Source organism: Lycium ferocissimum, chromosome 12, assembly GCF_029784015.1.
Source record: "Lycium ferocissimum isolate CSIRO_LF1 chromosome 12, AGI_CSIRO_Lferr_CH_V1, whole genome shotgun sequence".
In the NCBI taxonomy this organism is placed as follows: Eukaryota; Viridiplantae; Streptophyta; class Magnoliopsida; order Solanales; family Solanaceae; genus Lycium; species Lycium ferocissimum.
This window is the reverse complement of record NC_081353.1, coordinates 52,565,690-52,589,129: the sequence shown is the minus strand read 5'-3', so window position 1 is coordinate 52,589,129 and position 23,440 is coordinate 52,565,690. Positions and strand designations below refer to the sequence as shown.

General features: G+C 36.1%; 1 long non-coding RNA gene, 1 other non-coding gene and 1 pseudogene across 4 annotated transcripts; 2 read left to right on the top strand and 1 right to left on the bottom strand.

Moving 5' to 3' along the window:
• The first annotated feature begins 8,777 nt into the window (after nt 1-8,777).
• LOC132040336 (uncharacterized) lies at nt 8,778-12,940 on the top strand. 3 transcript variants are annotated; one of them, XR_009410669.1, is made up of 3 exons: nt 8,778-8,990; nt 9,099-9,204; nt 12,679-12,940. It is a non-coding gene; the product is annotated as an uncharacterized LOC132040336 (long non-coding RNA). The 3 variants fall into 3 exon arrangements; XR_009410668.1 differs by having other exon boundaries at nt 8,786-8,990; nt 9,140-9,204; XR_009410667.1 differs by lacking the exon at nt 8,778-8,990 and having other exon boundaries at nt 8,997-9,204.
• Nucleotides 12,941-16,473: 3,533 nt separating this feature from the next.
• LOC132039438 (F-box/FBD/LRR-repeat protein At1g13570-like) lies at nt 16,474-18,703 on the bottom strand (annotated as a pseudogene).
• Nucleotides 18,704-22,733: 4,030 nt separating this feature from the next.
• LOC132041264 (U6 spliceosomal RNA) lies at nt 22,734-22,836 on the top strand. The gene has a single exon (XR_009410966.1). It is a non-coding gene; the product is annotated as a U6 spliceosomal RNA (small nuclear RNA).
• Nucleotides 22,837-23,440: the final 604 nt, after the last annotated feature.

Here is a 23,440-nt window from a genome sequence, read left to right as displayed (position 1 = left end):
ATCTCTGAAGTGTCAAGTAGGTCTTTGTTGTATCCAAAGGCTAGAAACCACTACCCTTGCGCTATGTGCTGTTGCATACTAAAATTTAACCAAGTTCAAATCAAAAGGGTCTTCTTTAAATATATCTAAGAAGGGAAAACTGTGTCCTAAACTATCGAAGAACCTGGTCCCCACTCCTTGTCTAGAGACAACTTAAGCTTGTTGGATATGCTCAAGTCCCTTGAACTGGGTTCTCTATGAATTTTAAACAAACATACACTCATGGAGTGGAGTTGCATATGCAATCAGTGATGTCTTCTAAATCCTTGAAACGATGTTTGAGCTACATAGATTGAGTCAGTTGAAGTTGTGGGTGTTCCAAATCATCAAACGGCTCCTTAATGAATGTTATGTTGAGAAAAGAGGTACAATGCATGAAGTGTTTTTTGGAGATATATAACTCATTCTTATACCGTTACAGGTATGCTCACATGGCAATTTCAGGACAACCTAACATTGGAGACATTACACTCTTCGAGTTTTTGCCTAAAAAATTTGCGCTTTATAAAGGTTCGAGGGATCGAGTCCCTATGGCTCAGGTTAGTAGTCCTTTCAAGCATTTACATACTTTTTAATTTTGCCTAAGTTCCATGTCATCATTAGTTCTCGCTTCTTTTTAAGCCCAAATGTTTCTTTTTCTCTGAACCGACCAGGTTGTAAAAGTACTTTTTGATCATGCTAATAGAAATCGGTTCCTTCTCCCCTTATAAGCCAATTTACACTCTTTTTTCTTCTCTCTCACATAAATCGCTTAACCCTTACACTCCATCAAATCCCACTCTCCTCTCCATGTTTTTGCTAAAAATAGACCATGTCGAACCTTAAGTCCTCATCTTCTGTTGGAACAGAAATCAAACCCACTCTCTCACCTTCCAAAGAACCTACTCTAACAGACCTACTATCATCCTCTCTTTCTCAAAAATGTCACATTTCTACTATCGAAAAACCAATGGGTTTTCACCTAAACCAACTGTTCCTGGTCCCTCTAAAACTTAAGAGTAACAAAAATCAAAAGTTTTTATCTCTAAATCTACAAAACCCTCTTTGTCTGACAACCCCAACTCTGACATCATTGCCAAAACCGTTACTACCTCCCAACTCTTTGGTCTTATGGAAGAAACAGTTGATAATGATGATGGGATAGAGGTGTCAAGTCAAAACAAAGGTGCTGAAGTCTATAGGTTAGAAGAGTTGATGCATGAGACTGAGGAAAGGGTGTTAGAAGAACAACCTCAAAAATCAGGAAATTCCAATCCCTTAGCCATTACAGAAGAAGTAGAAAGTACTGTAAATGTTGATACTGTGATTGGTAGTTGTGAAAAAAAGGTGAAGGTGTCTGTAAGGGATGTTATCTTGGATACCGAGGTTGAAATAGGAAGGGATGTGTCAGGTGATGCAACAAATAAAAGTGAGTTAGTAAAAAAATCCAGTAAAAATACAGAAGATGTTGTAGTCAATGTGGGTAGTGATACTGCTAAAGTGAGAAGTCAAAATGTGAATGTTTGTCTAGATAATGCTGGTGATAACCTTGATGACATTTTACGAAGTATTGTAAGTGATATTGTTGAGAAAGAAGTGATTGAAGGGGAATCTGGAAAAGTAAGTATGGAAGCACAGGAGAAATCTGGAGAGATTGAGAAAAAGTTGGTAGAAAATGAAGTGGAACGGAGGAACCTGTGGTGAAACAGTATGTGAGTAAGGGACCACGGTCCCGGTAGAAGGAAAATTTGTTTAGATCTTGTACCCCTGTCCTCCATTGTTGTACCTCTAGAAGGATGCCCAGGAAGAGAACCTGGTACCTCAAAACTATTTGGGAAGGGAAATACTACCAAAAGTAAGCATATTGCTAAAAAGAAAATCTTCTCATAGCCTAGCAAGAAACCTTTCACTATCAAACTCAGAACTCAAGCACAACCTGACTCTACTCTTAAGACTGATAAAGAGAAGAGTCCAAAGAATAGAAGAAAATTGGTAAAAACGGCTAAATTAAGTAGGTCAAGAGACAAAAGAAGATGTGGTGAATGTGGTTGAGACTCAGGAAAAGGAAGAAGAGGAGTCTCCCCTGAAAAGAAAAAGCTCTAAAAGGAAGGTGGAATTGCGAACTAAGAAAGATACTGCTAAATTGAACAAGTCTCAGAAAATCTCTAAATCTCCGAAGAAAAGGATAGGCATTGAAATTGAGGATACAGGTCCATCCAAAAGGAGAAAGGTGGAAATCAGCAAAGGACCTGTTCCTTCAAAACAGGGAGTACTTAGGAAAAATGATCAGATTTTGAGAATCAAGAATCTGAAAGGACAAAAGGTGCTACTTGGAAGAGTGCTTGATCCTGAAGTAGTTGGACATCAGGGATTGAATGAATTGATGGCAATCTTAAAAGCTCAACAATGGCACCATCTATTTACAAGGCCTGCTTTTGCCTATGAGAAAGAGGTAGCAAATTTCTTTATAAATCTGCAAAGACACTGATAACTATACCTTAGTGTGCAACGTTGGAAAAGTCGATTTCACTTTGGATAAAACTCAGTTGGGAGAGATTCTAGTTGTCCCAATTGAGGGAATGAAAAGGCTGGGAAATGATAAAAATATAAGCCTCAGATGATTTCAAAAGTTTCATAGTCAAGATTAGAGAGCAAGTGACCACCGATACTCTGACAAGAAGCAAATAAAGCCACAATATCAGCTTCTTTTTGAGTTGGTCAACAAGGTGGTACTGCCCAGAGCTGAGAAAAGGTGTATTGCATCTAAGAGGGATACGTCGATGGAGGTTTTGGATGAAAGACACTTAGTCAGTCTACCCTCGATCATGATCGAGCAAATGATGAAAGTCATGAATAAAAAAGATGGCAAGCATGGTCTACCTTATGATTTCCTCTTGGCAAAAGTTTTTGATCACTTTAAGGTTGCTACTGGGAAAGCCACTAAAGGGATAAAGAAACAGATGTTCTCTTTAAGCACATTGGAGGAATGTGGTATTGTGCAAAAGAAAGGGGGAATAGGGAGCACCTCTACTATTTTGAGTCTCCTTGAGGCAAATGAGAAAATGTTAGTTGAAATAGAGAGGTTGCAGGTTGAAAATGCCTTGTTGAAAGCAGAAAATGCTAAGTTGAAGGCTGGAGGATCTGGTCCTAGAGAGATACAGACAGCAGAGGTTGCTAAGTTACGGGATGAAAATGTAAATCTGCAGCAAAAAGTTGAAAAACTTCAGGAGCAGATCTTGGAAAATCACAGAGCTGCAGATGCCAGGATGTACATGATGCTCAAAGCTCTCAATCCAATCAAACTTGCAAACCCATAATCCCTCTCCTTCGATCCTTTTGGACCCTTCCTTTTGTTTTTTTTTCCTCTCTTGCTTAAAAGACGGTCCTAGTCTTGTAAAATCTCTTTTTGGCCTGTAACGATATGCACTATGGCAACTTTATTTTGTATATTTATGCTTAAACTTACTGCTAAATCTCAATGTCAATTACTCTGTCTTGTGCATATGCTTTCTCCTTCATATTGTTCTGGTTGTTTTTGTTACTGCTCACTCTTAGTTGCCCAAGTGGCCTAAATTGATGTCTTTGAACTTCTTTAGGCTTGTGCTTATCTTATATCTCTTTTGGATGATGCTAAAAGGGGGAAATGGTGAAAAACAAATTGAAGTTCCATTACTTTGACAAATTGAAGTTCCATTACTTTGATTAACTAACTAATGTAGATCCCGAACTTCTTTGATTACTAGTTGTTAAAGGCCATGTTCACGTGGGGAGATGCCAAATGAACTTGATATGTTTGGCTGAATATTACACAGTTGTGAAAGGTTCAAACATGAAGACTGAGAGTCTAGTCCGCAGGGGGAAGTCCCAAATGATCTTGATATGGTTGGTTGAATATTGCATGGTTGTGAAAGGTTCAAACAAGAAGACTGATAGTCTAGTCCGCAGGGGGAACCTGGTCTTACAGGTATAACTGAAAAATTGCATCTTTCACCATGCTAGAGTTTTCCATGAAGAGGAACCCGTTTCTCAGGGGAAACATCAATTACAAGTTTGTCATCATCAAAAAAAGGGAAATTGATGAGTTATGACATGTTGTAGTTTTGATGATTTGACAAACACGCCAGGACCAGGTCCTTGATCAGGTCCCCGAGTACTATACGAAACATGAACGGAAACATGACAACCGTTTTTGAGTGGCAGAACCGCAAAGTGCAGTGCAAAGACGTCTTGAGGTCAAACCTGTAGCTAAAGACCAATATGAAAAGATGAAGGGTCCCTATCCATGGTCACATGTTTCTCACATGCTCCCTAATACATATACAACATATTGCTAGGTTAAAGACTAACACTTGCAAATCTAAAAATTATATTTCTCTCAAGTACAGCCGCCACCCCTCTCAAGGTGCTCTCAAGAACAAAGCCTCAACAAGCCACAGGACCGGATCACCGAACAGAAGATGCTTCAAGTCCTTAGGTTGTCGAGTCTTTGTTCCTTTGTTCTATAAATTATAAACCTACTCTTCTCTTTAAGAAGTTGTTTGTAGGTGCTTGAAATCTCAAGAGCAACGCTTGTAGAAGTTTATCTTCACAAGCTTTTAAGTGGTACACTAGGCTAGAGTTAGTCTAGGTGTATTGTTTTGAATTCTCGAATTCTTACCTACTTAACCTTTGAGTGGTACACTTATCTAGGGATAGGCAAGGTGTATTAGTCTACTTGGCTAGAGGTAGTCAAGAGTTGCTTAGAATAGGGTTATTGTAAGGGTGAGGGATTAAGAGTTTAATTCCTAGGTTGCAATAGGTTGTAATCTGAAGTTGCTCGGTTTAGTGAAGTTGGAAATCCTACTGGGGTAGGTCATGATTTTTAATCCCTTGAGTAAGGAATTTTTCACGTAAAATTATTTGCCTTATTTACTTTCTATCATTATCTGTGAAAACAGTTTAGGGACCTGGTCCCTTAGACTGTTTTAGTAGACTCTTAGGTTGTGAACTATCAAAGTGTGAACCCATAGGTTCTATCAACGGCATGTTACGATAATCACTAGATCTTACCCACAAATCTTGATGGTTTGCTTGAATTTTTTTAGCATTATAGTAGGAGAGATTCTGGTGCATGTATATGTTTGCACAATTTTTTTAGTGCGATAAAAAATTAAATGACTAGAAATAGGGAAAAGTAAAGAAAATATGCAACAACTGAAAAATATTTATTAGCGACTACCTAGCCATCCTATTTGAAAGTTCTTTTTTGAGTGAGTATAGTTGAAATTTATTGAAAACACCTGAATGGAACTATATGCAAAATTTTAGGAAGATTAGAAATATATTAATTTGGACTCAAATTCAGATGTGAAATCTGTTACATCTCAGGAATTTCGAGTTGTTGCGCTGTAAATAGACTAACGCACGGTTAAGGTAAAGTTGAAGTCCTTATGAGGTTAAGGAGTGTATTTGATAGCTTTAAGTGTGTACTACAAGATTTTGAAGTCGCATGACTCGGTGGAACTAAATTCGTCAAAGGAAGTGAGATGTTCGTTATGTTTGGTAAGGTTTCGCATCAATCAAGCTAATGTTTATTTAGAAATGTCTCGTGGAGGAGCTATAGGGCTCCTTAGATGGGTAATGAAGTGTTATATAAGTGCCAATAACGTTCCACAAGGATTGGAAGTCAAATGAATCAACGAGAGCCAGTTCGGAAAAAAATGGGTTGTATGACCACTTATACGGTCCGTATAATGGTCCGTATAACCATTCCAGAGAGGGGTTATCCCATGGTGGGATTATACGACCATTTATACGGACCGTATAAAATTATAGGGACCGTATAAGTGGCCGTATAATCGAATCGGGTCATTTTTTTCTCTTTTTATATATAAATGACCCTTGTTCTTATTTTTCATTTCCCACATTTTCCCCAAGTCTTGAAAGCTCTAGAACCTTCCCCCTATCATATTAACACAAACCCAAATCAAGAGAATCAAGTGTGGGGAGACTCACTAGGGTTTGTAGAATTCAAGATTTCCTTTGGTATTGAAGTTGGGGTACCATTCAAGTGAAATACATTAACCCAAAGTTCATCCTTATACAATAAAAGGTGAGTTTTACATCTACATCTATTTCATGTTATTAAGAGTATTTGGTTGTTGAATAACTTGGATGAGGGAAGAAAGTAGAAGATGAAGCTCAAATATGGATTTAGTGATATTTTTTATTAGTAAATTAACTTGAGTCATGATTCTTAGTATGCTATGAGTATAATCTTATTGAAGGGGGTACTAATGATGTTGAGGAAGTATTGTATGTAAGTGAATATGGTGTTGTGTTGTAGCTATTGTTATGAATGACCTTAAAAAGGAGTTTTGAGGATTGGACAATGCTTAACTTGAAAAAAGCCTTTGATTATGATATTATGGATGTTGCTATTGATGTTCGGGAGTTGTTTATTATATGGAGAAAGTCAATGAGACAAAAAATCTTTGCCTAAATTCCATTAGCCCTTAGTTGCTTTAGTTTAAACTTAATCATTCTTTCAATGACCTAACCTTAGTACAAATCCTCTTGAATATTGAGTTGCGAGCTTGGAAGGAGAACGTTCAGTCATTAAGAAGACAAAAGGTATCTTAAGGCTAGTTCCTTTCTTTCAAAGGCATGATTCCATCCATATTTCCCATAACCTCCTTATGCCCAAAAGTTAGAAGTTCATGATTCTTAAAAGCTTCTTCTGATACCAAAGATGAGATGTTTTCCATGTTGAACATGATGATGATGGTTTTAATGCTAGAAATTCCAAAGATTATGGTTTTGAGGCTATTGTGAGGTTATTGAGTTATTTCATGAATTCCTTGATTTCATTCGTTGTTGTTGATCTCACCTTAGGAATTGTTCCTTTAGGATGAGATATAGTGATGATGATTATTCCATAAGATAATCGGAGGTTACCGACCTTACGTCACTCCGATGGAATTGTAGCTTTTAATTGGGCTCTCATGCATGCTTATTTTTATGTATGATTACACCGGGCCTAATTGGCCGGGCAGACACCACTCGTAGTGGGCGGCTTATGGATAATGGGCAGACATCGCTAGTGGCGGGCATGATATGGTTACCCCGGACGCGGGAGGCCCAGACTCGGGCTAATGATGATTACACCGTACCCATACGGTCGGGCAATTTATATATATATATATATATATATATATATATATATATATATATATATATATATATATATATATATATGATGTTGTTTTAAAAGTAAAAGTTAGCATGGATGGCTCCGCCTTAAGAGGCATTCAGTTTCAGGTTATCTCTTTATCTCACGTTTCTTTATTTCTTTATTATGTTATTATTCATGCCTTACATACTCAGTACATTATTCGTACTGATGTCCTTTCTTTGTGAACGTTGCGTTCATGCCTGCAGTTAGACAGAGAGAGGGTCCAGATCCCTATGAGCTTTATCAGCAGATATACAGGAGCACTCCACTACTCTGGAGTTGCAGTTTATTGGTATATTCTTTTGAGTTTATATTTGGGCATGGCGGGATCCTGTCCCGTCCTTATGATTTTCAGTACTCCAGTTAGAGGCTTGTAGACATGTGTGGATAGTAGATATTTCATGACCTTATTAGTGTATATTCTGTATATCATTTTGTAGCCTTGCAGGCTTATTCATATATATGTTTGAGGTGGAATCGAAGAATGCTTCGTAACGAGTTTTATTGTTGAGAATGGCATTATTCAGGTTGAGTTATTTGATAATTAGAAAAGTGGTCCACCGAGATAGATTGGAAGAAGTATGACAAGTGGTGCTCGGTAGGCTAGCTCCGGGTACCCGTCATGGCCCTCTGGTTGGGTCGTGACAAAATCGACCTAGAAAACATCACTGCAATAATATATATATCATGTGTGTATATCGTGTATATAATAATGTATATCACACAATGTTTTCATGAATATCACAATATACATGATATATGTGAGATACACATATATGGGGGGAAAATATACAGAGATGTACATGCGCGACACTTTAGATATAGATGGGAATATATATTGCACTTCAACTCATCTTCTTCAATGCACCAACTCTTCATACCAACCCCAAACGAGCTCAAAATTTAGTATAACCTCCAAACAAGTGTTATCAACTAGATTTTCCTTCAATTATCAACATTTTTTGAATTTTAATTTTTACATATGACACTTCAAGCTCCACAATTATGGGCTTCAAGGTCCATTTTAAAGATCAGTGATTTCAGTGAGTTCTCGATGGCGTTTCAAATATTGAAAGTTGCAGTAGCGTTAATGGTGGTGTGGCTGTGGTGGCAATACTATATGATTGAGGAAGCCAACAAGAAACTATTACACACATATTGAATGGGCACATAAATCTGTAGATTTTCAAATAAATAAAAGCCGGAGATTGCTATTTTAGAAAGATACTATCAAGAATATAGGGTTCTCGGTCTTGGTACACATAGACAGTATAGCTTATGAAATATTCTAAGACTTGCATTTAGTAGCCTCCCATGTACCCAAGAAAAATTGTTTAATTTCCTTAACCAAATGACCTGTTAGGGGAAACCTAAGTTATTTCATGCCTAAAACAGACACTACATGATACATTGGCAATAAATAAAACAAATTTTAATCCTCTTTTATACTTTTTTTTTAAAATTAAATTGCCCAATTGGGAATTTTATTTATTTAATTAAAAAACAAATTGTCTAAATACAAAAAAGGAAATAAAAACAAACAAATATAGATCTTGCCAACCAATAAATTTTATGCCATAAATTTACGTGTGTGTTTCTCTCTCTTCATTGGAGCTTCTTTCTCTAATTCTCCATCGCCGCCGATGCTACCATGATGATCTGAGCCGATCGTGTCAATCTCAGCTCCTATTTGGCCCGTATCTGATGTGCATCGCTGGTGAATGACTAGAATTCCATTATTGGATAGCAAAATCTTCAGGTAAGTGGACTCAATATGAAGTTCTTCATTTCTCTTTCTTATTTTAAAATTTCCAGCTGATTTCTGCTTTGTTGTTGCCATGCATGACTTGAATCCATGTTTGTTGAGCTTGGATCTCCACTAATTCCATATTTGTGTGATGGAATCAGCTTCTTCAATTTTCAGTCGAGCTAACTCTGACCTTCTCATGATGCTTCCACTTCTGCACAAACTTGTAAGTTGACCTTGTACCCCTACTTTTAGTCTTTTATTGCAATTTAGTCCTCTCTTGTGATGTTGGTGTTGAACGTATATATCACATGCACTGTTTGATTTTAATCTGTGTAAATTTGATGTTTGTCCATTTGAACGAGCACCATTTGATGCTAATACCACAAATAAAACATCCATGTCTATATTAAAATTGAAGCTAATATTGTGACTATATTTGCTATGTGTAAGTTGTCCTTGTTGTTTGTTGCTGAAACCTGCTTCTAAGTTAGAATGGACTCGTGTGTTCATTGCTTTTCCATGTCTATGTCTGTTTTTGTGTTGTTGTTGCCTTGTGATGCCTCCGATGCAAACAATAGCAAACAATTAGAAAAAATATCCTTCACATTCTCCTCCCAAAGGATTTGAATGTAAGGATCTCCTATTCCCCAATCAACTTCTATTTCCACCATTAGCATCTCCTGATTCTCAAATAGAATATTTGACTCTTGTCACTATTCAGAATTCTTCTCGTATTAATTTCCAAATCTTGAAAATTGTGGCAATGAAAAGATCCTTTATCCAAAGCATGATTGGCTAATGCATCGTACCAATTTATTTGCCTCCCTCAAAGTATGAGTAAAAAGTACATCCATATCATTACTTAGGTCTTTTACCTCATCCACCCAACTAGCAATATTTCAAGGTGGTTTCCAACCTTCAGCCAATATTTTCTAAACCAATTCTGAATCAGTCTGGATAATTATGTTGTGGAAACCATTTCCTTTGCAATACTTTGAACCTTCATGAATTACATACGCCTCTGCCTCTATATTAGTATTATACTCTATGTCCTCGGCCTGTGCATGTATTAGATCTCCCTTAGCATGCCTTAAGCACAATCCATAGGCACCCACCCTAATTGAGGGAATTTCCAAAGTACTGTAGTTACCTTTAGCTTTGCCCTCCTCCTTTCCATTATTTGAATCAACTCACCCTATCTGTTAGGAATGTTCCTAATTGAGGGATTCCTCATCTGAACCAGCCTCTGAATTGTTGCAAACACCTGGTATATGACTTTGCTCCCAGTTCTTATTTGCCTATGTTTAATACCATTTCTTTTCTTATAATTCCCAAAGAATGATTGATGGAACTGCATAATATATTTGTTTCAACCTACTAGTCACTGGTGCTTGCCACCATTTCACAATTAGTTGTTGTAGTGATAATCCCTCTATATTAATACCTGCACCAGAATAACAATATGACCAAGTCCTTTTAGTTGTATAAGATGTGATGAATAGATGTTGTATTGCTTCTTCCTTAGGATTTGAACAACAACAACATCTAGATACCATATTAAAATTCATGTTCTTCAAAACATCATCCAATGGTAATTTATACTTCCACCATCTCCACAAGCTTTTGAAAGGCAAACCTTTCACCCACATGAATGTATATTTATCCAAATCATGTCCCCTTAGCCTGACAAATTCCCATGCAGATCTTACTGAAAATTCACCTTTACTATCTAACAACCACCATGGTTTATCAGCTCCTCTTTCCATTTCGCGGGGGGAGGGGGGGGGAAGTAATTGTAGTTATTATGTGTTCAACTACCTCCTTTGTTAAAACTTCAGACAACCTTTCATTATTCCAATTCCTTTGAACCACAAACTCATGAACATTTTGTATTCTATCATCATATATGTCCTCCGGTATTACATAGTATAATGCCCCTAATCCAGACTAATTATCAAACTAGAACTGTGAATTCCCCATCTTTATTTGCCACCAAATTTGATGTTCTATGAAGTCTCTGGCCTCTAACATTCTTTTTCAAGTTTGAGATTCATATTTCCATTGAACTACCACAGCATGTTCTTTTTTACACTACTTATTTCTTATGAAAGCACTCCATAGTGAAGGCTTAGTTCTGAAATTCCACCATAATTTACAAAACAAAGCAAGGGAAACATCATGAAGTGATCTAAAGCCCAATCCCCCTTCTGTTGTTGGCACACAAAGTTGATTTCATGAAACCCAGTGTCTACTTTCACCACCAATAGTATTGCTCCAAAAAAATTGTGTAAACATCCTATGCATTTGTCTAATTACCCCAAGTGGTGGATTAACTATAGACAACATATGTACTGGCATGCTTTGTAAGACATGCTTAACAAGAATTGCCCTTCCACCAAAAGAAAATATTTTGCCTTTCTAACCCTGAAGCCTGTTCATAATCTTGATGAGCAAAGCATTGAAAAATTCCTTTTTCCTTCTGCAGTGATAAATAGGACACCCCAAATAAATAAAAGAAAAATCTTTTCCAGCTGTACCAGTTGCTATCTCCACTGTAATGCTAATGTCTCCTGGAGCATTTCTATGCATATAGACTGAACTCTTCTCCATATTGATCTTTTGCCCAGATGTCTTTTCATACTTCTTCAGGATTTCCACTATAAGTTGTAAAGAAATAACGTTTGCTGATGTAAAAATGATCATATAATCAGCATAGGTAAGGTGGTTCACTTTTGGACTCCATTTGGGCATTCCAAATCCTTTAAACTGGGGTTTTTGATGCAAATAATCATTTTTATACAAAGTACCCGAAATAACTTTCTCCCAAAATAAAGACGAATTTAGTCACTGGATGCAACACTCTTTGTCTCTTTCCTCATTCATAGAGATTTTCATCGGGAACTCAAATCATCACTGGACCGATTGTTGCTGACTCAAATCATCACAGGACTAGTTGCATAACTCTTTTTGGTAATGACCGAATGATATTTGGCTGTAATTTCCCTATCAGTGTCATCGTTTAAATTTTAACCTCGATAAATAAAATTATGCAAAAATAGGCTTTTTACTAAAATTGGGATCAAAATCCTGGTGGGTCGTCAGGAGACTTACACACAATCCCGGTGGGTCGTCTGGAGACTTGCATTAACAACAAGTTAAGGTGATCATCAAGATTTCTAGCCTATTTTCTGGTGATCACCATAACATGTTGTGTAATGATTCACCAGCACAACATGTTATGGTGATCACCAAGATTTTTGATACAGATCCTGATGGAGTACTAGGATTTTTTTAGCATTAAAGGAGGAAGAGGAGGAGAAATTTTGGTGCGTGTATATATTTGCCCAACCTTTCTTTATGGGTAAAAAAAATGAATCTTTTTCGTGATAAAAATTAGGGAAAATTTAAAAAATTGCAACAGTTCGAAGATATTTACTAGCGACTACCTAACAATCCTCTTTAAAAGTTAGTTTTTTGAGTGATTGTAGTTGGAATTCGTCGGATATACCTGAACAAAACTATATGCAATATTTTAGGAAGATTAGATGTGGACTGGATTGGAGCCAAAATTCAAATATGAAGTCCACCTAAAAAACATCGCTGCAATAATACATATCATGTGTGTATCGTGTATATTTATTGTATATCACACACCATTTTCAAGAATATCACATGTATGAGATACACAAATATGCAGGGGAAATATACAAGAGATGTACATGCGGGACACTTCAATATAGATGGGAATATATACTGCTCTTCAACTCTTTTGCCTTCGATGCACCAACTCAAAATTTTGACTCATAACCTTTAAACCAACACCAATTGAGCTTAAAGTTTAATATAAGCTCCACACAAGTGTAATCAACAAGATATTTAAAACACCCTCATTTCACATTACGACACTTTCAAATTTTGATTTTTATATATGAAAGCTTCTAGCTCCACAATTACGTGTTTCAAGGTCTAATTCTTTCAAAATTGGTGACTTCATTGGGTTTCCGATGTTGTTTCAATTATTAAAAGCGACAATAGCGTTAATGATGGTGGCACTATTATATGGTTGAGGAATCCAACAAGGAATCTACTACATACATATCTAGGGGGCAAATAAATGTGCATATTTTCTAGCATATGAAAACCGAAAAAAGATTTGCTAGTTTAGAAAGATACTGTCCAGATTCTTGGGCTTGGCACACAGAGACTGACATTTATTAGCCTCTAGTGTACCCAAAAAAGATGTTTTAGTTCCCTTACCCAAATGAGGGCAATTCGCAGGATTGCCCTTCCTTTGGGATGGTCTTTTAGTTTTTGCCCCTCAAAACGTTGGTCTTTAATTTTTGCCCTTCGCGTTACAATCCTGAGCTTCGCGTAGAAATTATGAGGTTCTAGGTTCGAACCCCCGCTCAGGCATAAATTAAAAAAAAAAAATCACAAAGCAAGGCTTGGGTCGTGTGTATGCCGGACCCGGCATACACTTCTTAAGGAATAACTAAAGTTATGCCGGACCTGGCATAACTATAAGTTCCGCCTTATAAGGCAAAGTTTATGCCTTAAGGAAAAGTTTCCGCCTTAGAGGCATACTTTTAGTTATGCCTTAACTAAAAGTCTACCCCATAAGGCATAACTAAAAGGATGCCCCATAAGGCGGAACATTTTTCCTTAAGGCATAACTAAAGGTTTGCCTTATAAGGCAAAATCTATGTCTTAAGGAAAAGTTATGACTTATGGGGCATACTTTTAGTTATGCCTTAACTAAAAGTCTGCCTCATAAGGCATAACTAAACTATGTCTTAAGGAAAGGTCGGCCTTGTGCGGACTTTTAGTTAAGGCTTAACTAAAAGTTTGCCCATAAGCGCATAAGTATGCCGTTATGACTTTGGTTATTCCTTAACAAAAGTGTATCTGTCCGGAGATACACGCGACTCAAGCCTTGCCTTGTGATTTTTTTTTTAATTTATGCTTGAGCGGGGGTTCGAACCCAGAACCTCAGATATAAGGCCATTTTTCAAGCGAAGGCCAAAACTTAAAGACAACAAATATGAGGGGCAATATTTAAAGACCACCCAAAAAAAGGACAATCTGCGCAATTTTTTGACCAAATGACCCGTTAGGGAAACCTAAGTTATTTCATGCCTTCTAAGTTTTCATCATTGTGAAACTAATAGGGTATGAAGGGGAAAAAATTCACAAACGCTATTTTTGTATTTCTTATGTTTGGTTGGTAGTGTAAATAATTTTCTAAAGAAACATTCATTGGAGACTACTTATAGAGTACATGCATTTGGTGGCCAATTTGCTCTTGAACAGAGTTGGTCTGCTGATAAGAAAATGGAGTTAGATTCGGCCAAGAGTAACCTTGAAAAACTTCTGCTTTACGAAGAAAGATAGAGAATAAGCACCTTGAACCAGAGAGCCGCTCGATAAAGGAAGTCGGCTTTGGGAAAAAATCATTTTTAATTTAAGTGGGCAAGTAGCGAGCAAGAGCAGTGTTGGGCTTTGTGGTCGTTAACGGGAACAAATGAAGAGGAGCACAGCACCCTCCGTTTGCTAACATTTTTTTGCACGGATTGCCCTTCGTTTGGGGTGATCTTTAAATTTTGCCACTCAAATTTGTGTTTTAAATTTTGCCCTTCATATTTGTGGTCTTTAAATTTTGCCCTTTGCTTGGAAAGATGAGCGAATACATAATTCGAACCCCGCTCAAGCATAAAATAAAAAAAATAATTTCGCAAGGCAGGACTAGGGGAGTGTATGCCGGATCCATACAATCTTTAAGAAAAAGTTAAAGATGCAATCTGCCCAAGGTAGTTTTTTGACATAACAAATGACCCTTTGCCTTATAAGGCAAACTTTTTTTTTGAAAAGTCTATTTTATTCCATCCAAAAAACTTCTAAGTTTTCATCATTGTGAAACTAATAGGGTATGAATCAACTACACTTAAAAAATTCACAAAGCTCGCCATTTTTGTATTTCTTATGTTTCTCTTGGTTGGTAGTGTAAATAATTTTCTCTCCAAAGCCAAACATTCATTGGAGACTACTTATAGAATGTGTGAGATCATTTGCCAGCCCCCTATTCTTCTAGTGTACCAATTTGCCACAATCCTTTTGTGATGGAGCATTCAAAATAAAGATGGGAAAATATTTCTTGGTCCGCACGTAAAGGAAAATGGAGTTAGATCTACGGCCAAGATAATACTTTTCCATGTAACTTTGGTATATATGCTTGAAAAAATACATATATATCTTGACGAAAAAGAAGGCTTAAGCACCTTGAACGCATAAGTTTAGTAAATCCTTAACAAGTTTATGCCGATGGGGATAAATGAAGTCGGCTTTTATCTGGGATCCGGCATAAACTTATGAATTCAAGTTATAGGAGCCAGGCATACTTATGTCAAGTAGTAAAAGGCATAAGTATGTGGGCAAGTAATTCAGCTTCTGTAGAGCAGTGTTGGGCTTTTTTTTAAAATTTTGTGGTCGAACAAAAACCTATGGAATTTAGCGTTTAAAGATTTTGAATATGAAGGGCAAAATGAAGGAGCACAGCACCCTCCGTTTGCTAATGAACATAAAACAAAGCCAAAATAAAATGCATGACATCAGTATAGAATAGCACAAAACAAATTTCGTAGAAGCTTTATTTTTTTTAAATCTAAAAGAAACACTAGAGACCTTTATAAAATCGTTTTTTTCTATACAAATTGTTTTGTGGAAGGAATTCAACTGCTACTAATTGATATTTTTATTTGCGCATCAATGACAATAGATGCATTCATTATAATTTCACCATAGTTCTAGCATTGCGGCAAACTCGCGTAAAATATATAGCTGATTTGCACTCTCCAGCTGGAATGAATACTATTTTGGCTGTTACATTCTCCGTTATAAGGCTATTGCCTAAATTAAATCATTTCCTATATTCCCTTCAACGCATGAATCCTATTTTGGTTGTTACGTTCTCCATTATAAGACTATATTGAATCATGTCCTCATAAGATCGCTTCAACACAACGATCTTGTACGGTAAGGAAATTTGTATATTGAGTCCTTGCCATAGATTTTGAGCTTATCAAATAGTCTTCTTAATAGGCATGGACTCATTTATCGCAAATCAAAAAGTACAACATGTGTTTTTTTTTTTTTTTTTCATATCTAAAAAAATGTAAGTATTTTATTTTACAGCAAAAGTACATATCATTTCTTGTCTTTAAACTTAGGAGCATAAATGAATCAATTGCCTTGCAAAAAAGAGAAGAAAATGTACTTTTAACTCTGAAAAGTCGCAATCCAGTATACAGACATGAAACTAAAATCAGTGAATAAGTATCCGTGAACAGGTAATAACAGTGTTATAACGGAGCAGACTAATCAAAACATCCATCTCGAAACGTTCATATTCACAACAGATATTCACTAGTCTCTTAATCTACTATAAGAAGGCAAAACAGAGCGTTATACCATTACTATCGACTATCTAATTCAATAACTAAAAATGTTTCAGCAAAATTACTTCTGCTTTAGGTAATGCACGCGGAAAATTTGATAGCTCAGCCACTACTTCTGGTCTTGCCTCAACAGGGTCAACATAAAACCAATGTTCAATTTGCATTCTCACCAACACTAGGGACTTCGCTAACAAAAGCTTGGCAAGCTGCAGTTCAGGTGTAGTTCCGAAAAAGTATACTAGCGTAACTTCCTTGAGGTGATTAAATGCTATATCAGAAAAACGTTCGAGTTCAAGGGAATCTGGACAACCATAATCTTCTACGATGGAAACCTAAGAAAGATAACAAGAAGTCAAACTCTCAGTTGAAGTACAAAAAAAGAAAGCCACTAAGTAGGAAACAAAGAAAAGAATCAAATCACTACAAACCTGCATTTCGAGATATTCTAAATATGAGAAGCTACTCAACAAGCAAAGAGCACAGGAGAGCGAATATGATTCATACATCATAATATCAAGCAGGTAAAGACGTTTTGACACTGTCAATATCAAAGGGAAGCCTTCTTGCTACTTCGTCTGGTTCATCATCATAGATCTAGGAAAAGAACACCAAGATTCAAGACGTGTCAGCCCAAAAGAAGTTTTATCTGTGAAAGTCATAAGAATGAAGTCGTGAAGCAACATCTACCTCAGAATAGTTGTAGTTCAAGCGGAGGTGCTCGAGAGCAGGACAACAGTCGAAAAACTTTCCAAAACCAAAAATTTCAAATTCCTTAGAAGAATGGTCGTAGCATACCAGAGACACTTTTTCCAGAAGAGGGACATTCTTTAAGCATATAGAGCTTATATTGCCCTCGAAATCAAAAGATCTCAGCTTGGGGGCATTAATTTCAGTTGTGTTTACAATTTCCGAGATTTCCAGTGCCAATTGCTCAAGCAACAGGCAATGAGACATTAAATTTCCGAGGAATTCAGAAGAAATTGTGACTCTACGAAGTTCCAAGTAAACTAACTTATCAAATCCTTGAAAGGTTGACGGAAGATCTATTGAGCAATTATGAAGAGTTAGATGCCTCAACTGCGAATATGTGAAAAGTGAAGAAGGCAATTTGTATGGAAGGCGAAGAACAAGATGTTGAATGCCATTCCTAGAGAGGAAATATATGAAATTATCAATATATGGACAACTTTCAATGTCGAGGGTAGACTTAGTAATCGGTCCTTCACGAAGAGTCAAAAGCTGGAAGATAATCTTTGTAAATTTTTCTGTAGGGAATGCAATATCCTTCTTTGTTCTCCAAAGAGATGAACCAAGCGTCAACTCTCTAAGTCTACACCAGTGATACCTCCATTTCTTTGATAAAAAGCTTGTCCTGACAGCATCTTTACAAGGCAAACACATCAGAATGACATCGATTACATTATCAGGAAGGTTGCTAAGAACGTCAGGAGGTAAATTTTGACAACGCTTTCTTCCTTCAGGAGGCATCATAACAATAATCACCAAGAACCTGCAGAAATCAGCAATCATACTAAGGAATCTCTGAACTATCCGGACATAACTGCTATTCAAATTGTCAAATCAACATAAGAACAAAACTATCGCTTATGACAACTATCACCAAGAATCTTGTCATAGAAAGAATAATTATCACCAAGAACCTGTAGCTATTCACGTGGTCAAATCAACATAAGAAAGAAAGGTGCATTCTAGTTGAAATCGGTGAACAATCACCTCTTAAAATCTATGTTATACGGATATTGTGCAGATTCTTTAAAATGCACAAAGAATTAAGAAGGCAAAATAAAAGTCGGCAATGCATACGGTAACACAGGGTAATATCCATCAATTGCATTCTGACAGCAAGAACAACACCTTCCATCAATACTTCATATTAAGAGGATGATTCAGGTTTGCATAGTTGGCTTTTTGTTTTCCTTGTTTTACTTTTACCTTGGGTCTGTTTTATTCTTTTCCAACATCTCCTAACATGATTAGATGACTCTGTTAATCACTGTAGTTCTGTATAGCTTAGCCTTAGTTTTCTTGACATGCTTTAACAAAAGCTAGTAAAAGGAAGCAACTTTTATTGACTAAAAGCCTTAGTTATGTCTGAGCATTGTGTTCCACATTCCTATATCCACAAGCATTTTGAATCATTTCACTAATATCATCCTCTTAAATGCTATCATCTTCTACTTCATCACTACATGCGACATTAGATTTTTCAACTCTACTAACACTTCACTGTGCAAGTCCCTTTATAAGAATCCCAGAAACCCTTCTTCAATAAGTCTCCTCTTATACCGATTCTTATCTTGAACACGGTGTTCATACACCCTTTACAAGGAAATCAAATCATAGTGCTCACCCTGGGTTGACTGAATACCCAATTAAGAAAGTCTTCCATTCCATCTCTATACATTTGATCAACTCTATTCCTAATATTCAACCAACTTTTATCAATCCTATTTTTGATAACGAAAAAAATAGGGATGGATAAAACTTTTATCCACTTGTATTTTTCAACGGGAAAAAAAGCAATCAATTAATTAATTGAAAGTGCAAGGCTAACTATAACCAAAACAAATACAAGATCGTAAGTGTGTTGTAAATAACACAATAATCTCTGGACGCAACAAAATGAGCTGGACTAACTAATGAAATCAAGTATATAATGTGACTAAATTGTTTATTTCCAGTATATGTTTCAATTCAGATAGAAAAAAATGTTAAACTGGAATGAATTACTTAGTCACAACACAACCTGAGTCTGTCAGACACTCTAAAGTAGAACCCACCATAATGTACTAAGTCCAATTCATCAAACAACCTTTCCGATAACTCAACCGTGAAAAAGGAGTAGCATAGCGAATACTTTTCCTTTAGAAAAATGTACACAATTTGGGAACGATCACTATGCATATCAGAAAGTAGGACATTTTATTCAGGGTATGCAAAGTATAACACAAATAGATGAGATAAACACTAATTACACAACTTGCAGCCAAGAACTGGATTCTTTGCTTTCTATTACTTTAATGTGTCACAGACAAGCACCTTTTGGTTGGGAAAAAGAATCTCAACAGTATTATGGCAACTAAAGAGAAACTCGAAAGCTGCTATAGATCAATATTCTCCCAAACTTGAAGCTTCCTAAGCTATTGAAGAAGAAAATAGGAGAGTACAGGGACAGAAATGTTAAGATCAATACTGTTGAGATGATGATGGTTCGTGACGTGCTGATATAAACACAAGTATTTTATCTTGTTTGGAGCCTTGATTTTCCAAATCAAAGATAATGAACGGCTATGGTGGTCGTGATATGAGGAGTTTGCCTCAAGTATGGCCATGTAGGCAGTCTTCGTAGTAAAGAGGCCATTTGGGGTTAAGGACCATAGGTTTGAGATTTTGGCAATTATCCAATTGAATGTAAGAGATTGTGAATTCCCTGATCTGTTTAGTAGTCAGCACGTACGCTTCCCATCTACAAATCAAAATCTAGAGTGCAATGTTTCATGCTCAACATTGACTTATGATGCAAATGTTATCCACTTACTCTTGATCATAGTAACTCCGTTCCTCATTCTTCCCTTCCTGATTTTGCGAGTTAGTTTTATAGTGCAAGGTCAACGAAAATAGTACACTCTTCAGCAAATAACTCTATAAGTTACATCCTCAAAAGCAGATTACAAAGATGAAAAGCTCACAAACAATGCTCATAACTCCACAGAGAGGTGAAGCAGAGAACCAGAAAGGTAAACCCAAAGACAATGAGAAGAATGTCCTTGTAGGTATATTGAATCTCTTTTGTTAGTTCAAAGGAGAGTTTGCTAAAGAGTCCAACAACAACGACAAATACCGAGTGTAATCCCACAAGTGGCGTTTGGGGAAGGTAGGATGTATGCAACCTTGCCCCTACCTTTGTGGGGTAGTGAGGCTGTTTCCGATAGAAAAGACTGCTAGAAGTATGATACGAAAAGAGTTACATCAGACAACATAGAAAAATGTCAAGAAAAGCGCAGACCCATATAATAAGGAATTTTAACTGCTCTATCACCACTTAACAATGAAGGAGAGATGCAACCATTCACTTTTGCCTTCATATTCACCATTCTACACATACACACCTATGTTGCTCGGTCTTTCCAAAATGATGCCGCACCCGTGTCGGATTCTCATAAATACACTCCTTTTGGAGTATCTGTGTGGTTTTTTAAAAGATGGGGCAGCAAAAGGGTTAAAAATGTTGATTGAAATATGTCTCTCAATAATTTTATTAAGCATAAGAGAGCTTTAAATAGCCAACTTGATTAATACAAAATCTGCAGAATAATTTCAAAAGCCTAGAAAAGCTCAACAACCTAATAAAGTTCAAATAAAGTTGACTCATCCTACAACTAATCTACTTATTATTCTAAAAAAAAAATTACTGCAGTAACTGAAAGCAATTTTCATCAATCCGACACGCACCCATCGACAATTTTGAAGAGCCCGAACAACATAGATAAAGTCCAAAGAGTAGACTATGAGCCCGTTTGGATTGGCTTATAAAGTTCTTGAAAACGAACTTATAAGGTTTGTTTTCAACTTCTTTTGAATGCGTTTGGGTAAAGAAAGAACATAAGCCATTTTGTGCTTAAAATAAGCCCAAAAAAATAATTGCGCCCGTTTGGCTTAGCTTATTTTTTTTGGCTTATAAGTTGTTTTCAGCTTATAAACTACTTTTTTTTAAGCCCATCTAAACAGGCTCTATATTGGGCTAAAGTAAACAATGCTCATAAGTAAATAAAGCAGCAAAAAAAGAAAAACTAGATTGACCCATTTCTGACTTTCAAGAAAGAATGCTCATGTTCTGCAGATTAAATACTTTAATAAATTTCTTATAACTCAATACTTCAAAACCAATAGAATACATCTTCAAAACTAAAAACCCAACTAAATTTAGCTAAGAGAAGCTCTTTTCTCTGCATAAATAACTGAATTCAAGATATCCACTGGGTTAAAGAAAATGGAGGTGAAATCTGAAAATACATACACAACTGAAAAGGAATTTGAGCACATCCTGATGGAATGATAATTTGTAATTAAGGATTTTTGGGCCTCTAAAATATGGCTCACATTTTGTGGTATGAACAGGAAGATTTGAGAGTTTTGAGTAGTGAAAAATTGAAGAATATTCAAGAGACAAGGGAGAAAAACTTTGTACAGAGAAATGGAGCAAAGAAAACTACTATACAGCTTCTGCTTTCTCTTTTCTTTTGATTAGCACTTCCATTTTATTTTCTTTTAGTATTTGCAAGTTGCCACCAAAATAAGGAGCCAAAATTTGGTGTTAGCAAATTTTATTCAGATCTCTCTTACATTATTATATATTTGGTCCTAATGACCCTTTGTATTTGACTTTTTTTTACAATCGTTACCCCGCGGAAAAGAATTGATCCTATACTTGGCCTTTTTATAATTGTTAACCCCTCAAAAGAAAAAACAAAAGAAGGAAAAACCGGTAGCTCTATTTTAATGGAGGCATAGAGAAGATCTATAGAAGGAAATAACTGTTGGAATCGTTAGACATTATGGGAATGGTATTTTAAAAAATTTTACATATCAGATTAATATGATATGACTGTTATTTTACATTCTCACACGCCAAACAACATTTGATTCAAATTGAATTATAGAAAAGATAAGTGCATGGGCTAGTTAGGACCAGTTATTATTTGAGGGGTAAAAATTATAAAATAAATCAAGTATAAGGAGTAATTAGGACCAGCTTATAACCTATTTGGTCAAGCTTCTTAAATCAGCTTATTTTGAAAAATATTTTTTTTAAAGAGTGCTTTTGGCGAAAAACAGTTTGTGTTTGACCAATTAATTTAAAAAGCACTTTTGAGCAGCAATTAGTGTTTGAGCAAGCTTTTTAAAAGTGCTTCTAAGTGTATTTTTCTCAAAAGTATTTTTCAAAAAAGTGCTTTTGGGCAAAAGTTATTTTTTTAACTTCTGAAAAATTGTTTCTGCTACTCCCCAAAATCACTTATTTTCTCCCAAAAGCTTGGCCAAACACCTCACTTTTCTAAAATAAGCACTTATTGAAAAAAATAAAAAATAAAATAAGCACTTTTGGAGAAAAATAAACTTGGCCAAACAGGCTATTAGTTTAAGGGAATTTATAAAACACATCGAGTTTAGTAGGGTCTTTAAATATTCTGTCTTTTAGAATTAGTAACGCCTATTAGTGGCGATCCAAGATAACTCGCCATTAAAAGTTTACTTGCAGCGACTACATGAGTCGCTACTGAATGTCCCTTTGGGGACATGTGATAAAATTGGAACGATACAGAGAAGATTTGCATGGCCCCTGCGCAAGAATGACACGCACAAATCGAGAAATGGTTTAAATTTTTAAGTAGGGATCTAGTAGCTTAGTTGGTAGGCTACCTGAATTTTCACCTTGATAGTGAGGGTTCGAATCCCCATGTTGTAATCCCCTCCCCATTTCTCCTTCCCCTACCCCTATGTAATAAAAACAATTTAAAAAAAAAAAAAAAAAAAATCGCTACTGAATGTAACTTTGTTGCAACAAATAAGGTCGCCCCTAAATTTCGTCACGAGTCCCAACAAGTCCCTATTTCTTTTAGTGACTTAAAGAACACATACACATACCCAACAACTAAAACATAGCATGATACAGAAGACACAAGAATAATTTGCAGAGATTTTAAAGTTCATCCAAAATGGAAAAGAAATTATAAAACAAAAAATATATACAATTAAAGCAGATTTTTAAGCTTACCAAGAAATTGCTGATGATTGAAGATCCAAAAAGATGGAAAATCTGCTTTTCTATTTGATTTCCTTAAGCAAAATTTGTACTTTTTTTCAAGATTCGTAACTATGGGAGAAAATGAAAACGTTAATTTACTCGATTTTAATGAGATAACCTTTTCCAGTCTCGAGATATATTTTCATTCCTACCCTCTAACAATGTAATTTTACTACTCTGAATTA